We start from the raw sequence: 9,320 nt of genomic DNA, 5'->3' as shown, positions 1-9,320 counted from the left end.
AAGATTCAAACATGACTCACTTTTAGCCTCCTCGAAGATGGCAGATGTCCCTCTTTTAACACCAAATCTAACTCTGGTGCTTGTGGCCAAACAAACAAACAAGCAAACAAATAAATATATTAACAAACAAACAACTAAATAAATAATGAAAATTCCAATGTTTAACAAACTCCAGGCACTTACATTTGCAATTTCATTTCATTCAAACTCCTTGATGCAAAATCGAATTTCTGAGTAGTTTTGGAGAGTTTCTGAAATTCTATTTGAAATCCAAATTTTATTTGTATAGCACCATTTTCAAACCCAAGGTCATTTAAAACAACATAAATGCATACGCCACATTGTATAAACAAATAAAAGGAAGGAAATATTTTGTAAGCAGTACAGCAAATCTGGTTGGTGGGGAGAGGGTGAACTGTGAGGGAAGCAGTGTTGCATGGAACAGTTGGGTAGCGTTGCATCCAAAGTTTGGGGGTCATGACGCTGAAAGATCTGCCACCTATAGCGGATAGTCTGGTCTCAGGGACCAGAAGCAGACCAGTGTCGGGGGACTCAAGGGCACAAGTGGGAGTGTAGGAAGAGAACCATTCAGAGAGGTGGGAGGGGGCAAGACTGTGAAGACCGTTACATATGAATGGTGAGCCAGTTATAATGTATGTATGATGTAACAATGTAGCTGACAAAAAACGGGGGTTTGTGAGCAGATTACTTAGCGTGTGTGTTTACAATATGTGTGAGTACCCCGATTTCTGGACATACTGGAGTCCATGGAGAGCTTTGGATGGGAGGCTGGTGAGCGGGGCATTGCAGTAGTCAAAGAGAGAGGGAGGAAATGAGGGTTTCAGCGTGGGTAAGGCTCAGAGACGGGCAGGGGCGAGCGGCTACGGAGATGGAAGAAGGCAGGTCTTGCGAGGGAGTTAATGTGAGTTTTGATTGACAGCCTCAAATCAAATTGCGAGCTTCGAAGGGCAGTGTAGAGTCAAAAATGACTCCTAGACTGCAGACACCGGGTGATGAAGCCGAGATGTCATTACCGTGACAGGACAGTATTCAGCGGTAATGACTATAGCAGATAGTCGGATGTGTGGACTATAGCGGATGTGTGGTCAGAGCAAACAAACTCGCAAACTGTGTTGCACAACTAGTAGATATTTTTTATAGCCAGATTTTTTGAGTTATTTAGTTTGTGTTGACCTTCATAAATCAAGCCATGGCTATAACAAATCTCTACTAGTTGTGCAACACAGTTTGCGAGTTTGTTTGCGCTGACCACACAATGCAAGAACATAAACAAGAAGCCTCTTCCACCCCCTCCCTTACCTGAAAATTTCTCAGCAACACTATTGGGAAATCTGTACAAGCGATGGAGTTCTTTGGCACAGGGAGGGGAGGGGAAGAGCCTTGTTTTGAAAACACAATGGTTAGTGGCATATAACTTAGTGTTGCTTTAATTTTATCCCAAATTGGCAAACAATAAAAAAAAACGCTCAAAAATACACACACTCAAAATAAACAAGCCATAAAAACCACAACTCCCTACTTTTTGCAACTTTTATCAGCATCTTTTTTAAAAAAAAAAAAAAGAAGAAGCCAAAAGTCGATTGTAATAACTGGACTTGGCAACAAGTGATGAACATCTTCTGAGTTCATCACTTGAAGAAGTTGAACTCCGAAGAACTCAGATCACTGTTAAAAATACTTAACACTTGTAGGATAAGTGAGGGGTTCTAGCACGCTATATCACTTGGTTCAGTATTCAGAGCACCGAACATTTAACAAAAGCATTGCCTGTTGGGACCGCTTGATTCAGAAAATAAACTTATTCTTAATTAATCCTTGCTTGTCTGACACACTGTAGGATACAACGTTTATAAGTAGTTCATGAATGGTACATGTATGTGTAAAGTATAATTCCAGAAAATGTTTGAAGTATACTTAAAATAGGCTAAGTATTCTTAAAAAAATAAATTTTATGTGCTAAAGTAACTTTTAAAATAAAATAAAATTCAATGTATGATTTTTGTAAGGGAACACACAAAGGGAGACTAGTAGAGCCATGTTCCTGTTCACGTTTGACAAACTGTTACAACTCAGTCAAGAAGGTTACAGGAACATAATATTTCGTGCTGTAGCAATCTATATCTTTCCAGCAATTCTGTCTCCACACTTATCCAAAGGGTGGGCGCAAGCACCTAAGATTTTTGGAGCATACCTCTGTTTCCACACAATTAAAGGAAACGCCAAGCTTGCAAGGAAAAAACCGGATGTGCGAGAGGACTGCAATTTACACGCAATGAATTTTCCCAAAGAACATATTGACAAGACATTGTGACCTGCGAGGGAAAAGATCTTCGCGAACCGCTCTTGTGAAATGAGGCCCAGGTCCTCAAGAGTAATGGAATGTAAAACAACTCTGCCCATGAGAGAGCGCCACGAGAGAGAAAAAGACAACATTAAACACATTTTAAAATCTCACCTGGGGAAAAGGAATCAAGCGTGGAATTTAATCACACACACACACTTTTGGAGCAATGGGATTATCAACAGGAGTGTGAACACAATATATTTACGCTTCATAGAAAGAGAAGCGTCATAAAAATAAAAGAAAAAAGAATTCTTCTGTGCACTTCTGTTTGGAGTGTAATGAGGGGAAGACCCCCTGTGGAATCCCATAGCCAGCCCCTTGCCAACTGGATTGCGCAACAAGAGATTCAATTAACTAGCTGAGCTAAAGACCGAGGTCCCCAGCGATGGGAACTAATCACTCACTTTTTTGAAGCTTACGGGGGGTGACGGCGCCTTCTGTGGCGGGGTGTTTGTACGCTCGCTGGCGTCTTTGAACTCTCGCGATTTCCCACGCGTGCGCCCATCACAAACGGGACCGCACCGCAAGAGCAGCAGCCTTAGTCAGCGAAGCAGGGGCATCATTCGCCGCAGGTAGGCGAGGAAAAAGGAGCGCTTTGTGAATAACACATAACAGGTAAACTTTAAAGGCGTACTATGCAGGCTTTTTTTACCTAGAAAATCTTATAGGATTACCTTGCTAAGACATATCTATGATCAGTGGCGTAGGTTTCGTTTGAACACTCGGGAGACACATTAAGTGGGGGGTCTGGGGTTCCTCCCCCAGGAAATTTTGAGCATCAAACACATGATTTCCTGCATTCTGGTGAATTTGTATGTACCAATTTGTGCCTTTTCTGCATCAATTTATGGTGGAAATGTCTTTATTTATGTAAAGGAAAACACAAAATTCAGTTTTTTTATTGGGGGGGACAAATTCACGTGTTCTAAATATTGAGGGGGATGTATCCCCTGCGCCCCCCCCCCCCCCCCCCCCGAAATCTACGCCTATGACTATGATGCACTGTCTTTATGATCTCTGTCTTCATGCGCTTTCACAGAATTTGTGCACTTATACCTGTATTTGTCATTCTAAAATGCGTTTGGGACGTTTCTGGGCATGGCATTCGTTCCCATGTGGGGAGGGATGGGCGGGGCTACAGAGCCTGCGGTTTGGGATCAGTTTTAGTTTCCGGGGAGTGTTTGTTGCTAGTTAGCTAGCTGCTGCTGGGGCCCAGATACAGCAAAGCAAAAAGACAACCCGACAGAGCTCACTCAAGAATAGCGTTAACCTTGGACTAACTTTTCCCTGGTGGGATCAGCTGAAGTTCACCAAGGGGATGAAAAGCAAAGCGGAATTGGCTTGTTTTCTGTTGGACCTGTGCTTGATGTTACCTCTATCAACCTGTGAGGAGAGTAGAATATTATATGCGTATTGATAACACGGACAACCATTCTCCATGCCAAAGGAATGTTTCGCACAGACTCAAAGAAGCTGTTTTAGCGGGAGAGAATACATTTATTTGCCTCAAACTCTGAGAGGATATATGCAATGAGACTGAAAACATCAATTAGCCATTACGTAAGGTCCTGCCTGACATCATGGAGGACCTGGACCCAGTAGCCCAGAGCCTGGTAAGAAATTGAACTCCACCCATTTAATCCCCGCATAGGAACAGATGGAAAATAGCCTGAAGCCGTTCACGGATTCACTTTTGCGGTCTCTTTAAGCTCCTTGACACTTTCGCCATAACGCGAACGTAATTGGCGCACACACAGACGAGGCCGCTGGGCCCAGAACGGCTGTCTGAAAGGGATGGAAAGAGAGCCTGGCGGCCGACACGGTCGTCAGAGGAGATCTCGGCGCGAGAGCAGAGGGTTCGCCGCGAGGAGCCGGGCTGCGGGTGATGAACTGCAGCGCGCCGACGTCGTCAAGGAGCATCACGAGCTATCCGCTAGCGGCGACGCGGCGACAAGGCCCCGATCCTTCCCGCTGTCAGGGCCTGTCCTGGTGATACGTTTCAGAGAGAGAGATGGAGGTATGAACGCTGTTGAAACGCACCACCCGATCTGAACTTTCACTGCAGTTAAGCCCATATTAATCCATTAAGCCAATTCTCGATTAGGACCATACAGAGGGCTTATCTCGCTCTCCAGAGACCGCACCAGAAAAAAAAAGTACATTAAAATTTTTCATTTATTATTTTTTGACATCATAAAGTATCTTGCATAACACACGTGCCTTATATTATATATCATTTTGCAGTGAAAATATTTTCAAACGTATTATTTTATTTTTATTGAGCGTAGGTTTCAGCATAGTAGAATATTATAAAGAAAAAGAAGACCAAAGAGTTGTGTTCCCAAAATGAATTTCTGGGTATTGAGAGAGAAAAGGGATATTTAAAATGAGGAACAGTGGTCAGAAAAAGAAAAAAAAAAACAGGAAGTTGTGCACTCTACTGAAAATGGCAGTGCGAATTTTCTGGTATTTTTCACTAAATGATGGTAGTTGACAAATTGGATGAGTATTGAGCTGCAGAAGCCCTGCTGACCTGTCTGCCGTCTGCTTTGGAACAGCAGGCTAGTCAATTACTTTCATTTCAGTGTGTGTTTGTGTGTGCGAGTGTGTGTGTGTGTGTGTGCGTATTTGTGTGCGTGCATATGGGCATGTGCGTGCGTGCGTGCGTGCGTGCGTGTGTGTGTCTGTGTGTGTATTTGTGTGCGTGCATATGGGCATGTGCGTGTGTGTGTCTGTGTGTGTATTTGTGTGTGTGCATATGTGCGTGTGCGTGCGTGCGTGTGCCTGCACGTGTGTGTCTGCGTGTGCGTGTGTGTCTGTGTGTGTGCGAGGGTGTGTGTGTCTTCGCACAGGGAGTGCTATCACTGAATCTGGCGTGTATGCATTCAATGATGAAATGTCACTGCTTTTGTGTGCATGACTGTCCCCCGAGTCTCCCACACATAAAACAATGAAGCACGATGCTAATTTGCAAAGAGACATCACAGCACATTGGCAAGAAAATCTCCATTCCTGTTAATAAACAGGGACTAACACATGCTGCTCCAGATAGTTCAAAGAATGTCATTATCTTATCTAGCAACTGTTTTAAAAAGAACTTCAGCATGGAACTCTTTCCTGCATGCCTAATCTTTACACAATTAATAATTTGCCATATTATTTCATATCACCTCCCCAGTGACTGTTGTGTATCTGAGACCAAGGATATGTTGCATTGACAGTCTCTCTTGTGCATTTCGCATTTCATCAACAGAGAGGATGAGAACAAAGACCTTGGGTTGGATGGGCGACATAATTAGTTTGAGATCAAAGTGAACGTGTTTCCTTTGAGTGTGATAAAAACATTAAATATCAAGGTAAGTGCGCTACAGTAGGCAAAATGGGGGGGGGGGGGGGATCATTACGAGTAAATGAGTAGAGGAACATGATGTTTTTCAAAAAAGATACTTTGATAATTGGCGGCACTGTCATATGTAAGCAAATTACTGATTTGCTCTCAGCAACATTTGCCCTGTACTGTAACTAGTGTGAATGTGTCAAGCAAAGCCAATCTTATATGTGCTATTTTCATTCCATTTCATTCATTCTATTTGTCACCTTGACAACACTGCACATTGTTGCATAAAATAAAAAAATGCAATATGCGTAAATATAGCTAGGAAAAGACCCATCCACATTAGCTTTGAGATCCATCAAACTAATCTCTGTACTATGGAAGGTGGCAATGTTTTGCTCTGATCTTTACAGCACTTGGTAAACAAACGTGTTTGTCGACCAACACTCTGAAAACGGAATTTACGTGATTGAGGAGACAGTAGCCCAGACACATCCTCCAATTAAGCTTGAGATAGATAGATGGATCAGTTAAGCATGCCTACAAATATAAATATTGCATTCCAATATTATTGTTAAGCTATGAAAGAAGTTCTTACTTTTGACACGTTTAATACTTAAAACAGGCAGAGACATATATGCAGTCTACACGCACACATTGCAGGTTTTAACACACCGCAAACGGAAGACTTTCTCTGGCAGTGTTCCAAGCAAAAAGGTAGTTACCGTAATACACAGTAACTAGCTAAGATGATAACATTAATTAATTTAATTAAGACTTTGCTATACTGCCACCAGTGATATGCTTCCCTTGCTTCTGTTTATTTATTGCCCTATATGAGTTTAACGTACGGAAACCGAAAACGGAGACGACTTGTTTGAACAATTTCATTGTTATCGAATGTTCGGTTGCCATTGTGTTTAAAATTTATGCGGCTAGTTCCGCGATAGGGGATGAATAACGTAATTGCGAAAATAACGTTATTTACCTTAGATAAACATTGGATCGTGTGGCCCCCCCTCGTGGTTGTGTGCCCCCCCCCCCCCCCCCCCCCCCAGCGGTTGTGGCCCTAAACAACCGCCTAGACCGTTAATGCCATGGGCTGGCCCTGTCCTACACAAATTATGAATCAGGGAATCAGGTGGAGGCCAGTTTTCACTGTTCATCTACACTGACAACAAAATAAAGCTTATGACCCTTTATCGATGTGGCTACAAATAAATACATTTAGACATAGTAGAAGTAAACGTAAATACACACAAAAAAAAAAAAAAACCCAAATGTTGTAATACAATTACTCATATTATGAATAAAACTTGAATTTATATTTTGTATTCTGCAAACATGCTTATTTATCATTCAAATTTTAAAGTGAGAGAGAGAGAGAAAGCAGGAGAGATAGTGAGCGACAAAAAAAGAGTGAGAGAGATGTTTCATGGATTCTTTTTCGCTATAAGCAGCCAATAGCTATGCCGTGACTGTACAGAAGGGCTGAAATCCAAAGCCATATCCACCTACTCTGACAGACAGCCATACTAAATTGTCTTTGTGGATCCGTTGGAGGCCTGTCAGCCCCTGTACACTGCAAGCCCACACAATGAAAAATAGATAACTGTTTTTTTATTCCTTATTTATTTATTTATTTATTTATTTATTTATTTATTTATGAAGAGGCCTCCCATATTTTATTCTTCCTCTCGAGCCTGCTCATGGAAAATCGAGCAGACACAGCGCTGTCTGGAGTAATTATAAGCAGGGTAATTTATTAATAATGTCATATGGTTTATGCACATGCTTGCCTGCCTCAGAGGGTCTTTTTCCCCTGTGGTCACACTTTTGGTGTGCGGCTTCATACAAACTAGCCCATGCCCCAGGCGGCTCCTGTTGGAGCCTCTCTCTCTGAATAATGTGTTGCTTCCCCCGCAGGGTGAATATACTGAAGGAGATGTATCGGATATTTGTGTCTTTTATTTTTGAGGCTGGATCATGGCCCTCTCTATTTCGGTGGCAGTCTTCGCTAGAAGTGTGCAACTCAAACTGCTGCTTTTCTGGTAAAACTTCACTTGTGGACACAGCTGAACAAGTTCCACGTTCAGCTCTCGTTCTTGCGGCTTACTTAAGTCTCCTCCTGGCAGAAACAGAGAATGGTGTTATGTAAAGCGATTCATCGAAAATCAACTAGATGACAGGAGAAGAACCTGAGGAGGCACCCAATGAAAGAAGCCATATTTCAAGGAAGCTTCCTACAAAAAGAGATTTCCAGAAGAAGAGGTTGCCTGGAAAACATTTTCCCCCAAAAGACAATTTCTACTGGAGGATTCTATTGGACAAGAAATTTTGCAGGAAGAGAACTGCCAGTATATGATCTGAACAATATTTTCCCCCTATTATTATTATTATTATTATTGTTATTTCATGTGAAGCATTTTGATGGGAGAGTGTTGATGTGGAGTTTCATAAGAAATAAATGTGGGTCCCATTTACTTTGAGGCCAGCGAAGTCCAAAACTCCTGAGGTGTGTGAGGTGATGCTGAATTTACATTTGACCTCCACCTAATGCTGCCATGTCTAGTGGAACATTTTTATAATGGAGCTCTGTGCATTACATGTCATGTTCTGTTAAATGTATGAAGCATGTGCACCACAGTGAGAAGATTTGAAACTGCAGTGTGGCTGTGTACGGCAGTGTAAGGGTTAAAGCAGCACTGTTAACCAGTGGGGGTTTCCAGACTTACTCTGACTGAGTGACAGTGTGCTTTTAAAATAGGGGTCATGTTCCTTAGAGTCAGTAACACAAACTGCCCATATATACATACAAATCGTAGTTGCCAAGTAACATCCAAAACAGTTTGCATACTGTGTACTGTTAAGATTCCTGAAGAAGAAGAATTTAAGCATTCTGTTAAATATAATTAAAAAAATAAAAATAAATCCTTCCTAGTTTTGATGTGGCTGCTGTCTAATACTGCATGGAGTTGTTGAAGGACAGACACCCGCTCAGTGACAGTTACACAAAGCTTAGACTTATTCTAAGATTGCGATGACTCGTTCTGCACTATTCACTGCCTGAACCTGTATGCACGCACTTATGTAAGTCACTTTGGATTACAACATCTGCTACATGCCTCAGTGTGAATGTGAATGCAAACGTTGGTTGTCACTGTGAGCTGTATGACCAGGAACATTTGAGGTTGACAAATGAATATAGAAAACAAGTTCATAACCTGGTTTTTTCCATTTGGCCACCAAACAAAACCCACCCCACCACCACCACCACCACCACCCCCACCGCCACCCCCAGCACTACCCATTCATTGCAACTGCTTAGAGAGGCTTGGAGGGGCAATGTAAATGCAATCAGTTATTTTTGTAGTCGTACTTGATAGCTTTGAGAGGTGTGTTCTTTAAAGTCTGCCCGTTATTAAAATCAACTGTCGGCCCAGAATCTATTTTTGCGGCAGTAAAAATGCCAAATGACTGAAAAGCTAAATGATTAACATGAATGCTACCCTGCAGATGTTCTGTTTCTCTTCCATGCAAATGAAGTAGCTGTGAAGTATTCAAGAACAATGCTGTATCCGTCATCTGTTCAACAACTTTCTCTTTCACAAAAGCACAAGA

The 9,320-nt window shown here is 42.0% G+C and overlaps 1 long non-coding RNA gene across 1 annotated transcript; it reads left to right on the top strand.

The window, feature by feature from the left end:
• The first annotated feature begins 257 nt into the window (after window positions 1-257).
• Window positions 258-8,892, top strand: LOC118217789. Its single transcript, XR_004763297.1, has 3 exons — window positions 258-637; window positions 5,619-5,721; window positions 7,626-8,892. It is a non-coding gene; the product is annotated as an uncharacterized LOC118217789 (long non-coding RNA).
• Window positions 8,893-9,320: the final 428 nt, after the last annotated feature.

The sequence above is a fragment of the Anguilla anguilla genome, chromosome 18 (assembly GCF_013347855.1).
Source record: "Anguilla anguilla isolate fAngAng1 chromosome 18, fAngAng1.pri, whole genome shotgun sequence".
Classification (NCBI taxonomy): domain Eukaryota; kingdom Metazoa; phylum Chordata; class Actinopteri; order Anguilliformes; family Anguillidae; genus Anguilla; species Anguilla anguilla.
Note: the sequence above shows the minus strand (reverse complement) of the source record. Positions and strands in the feature narration are given on the sequence as shown.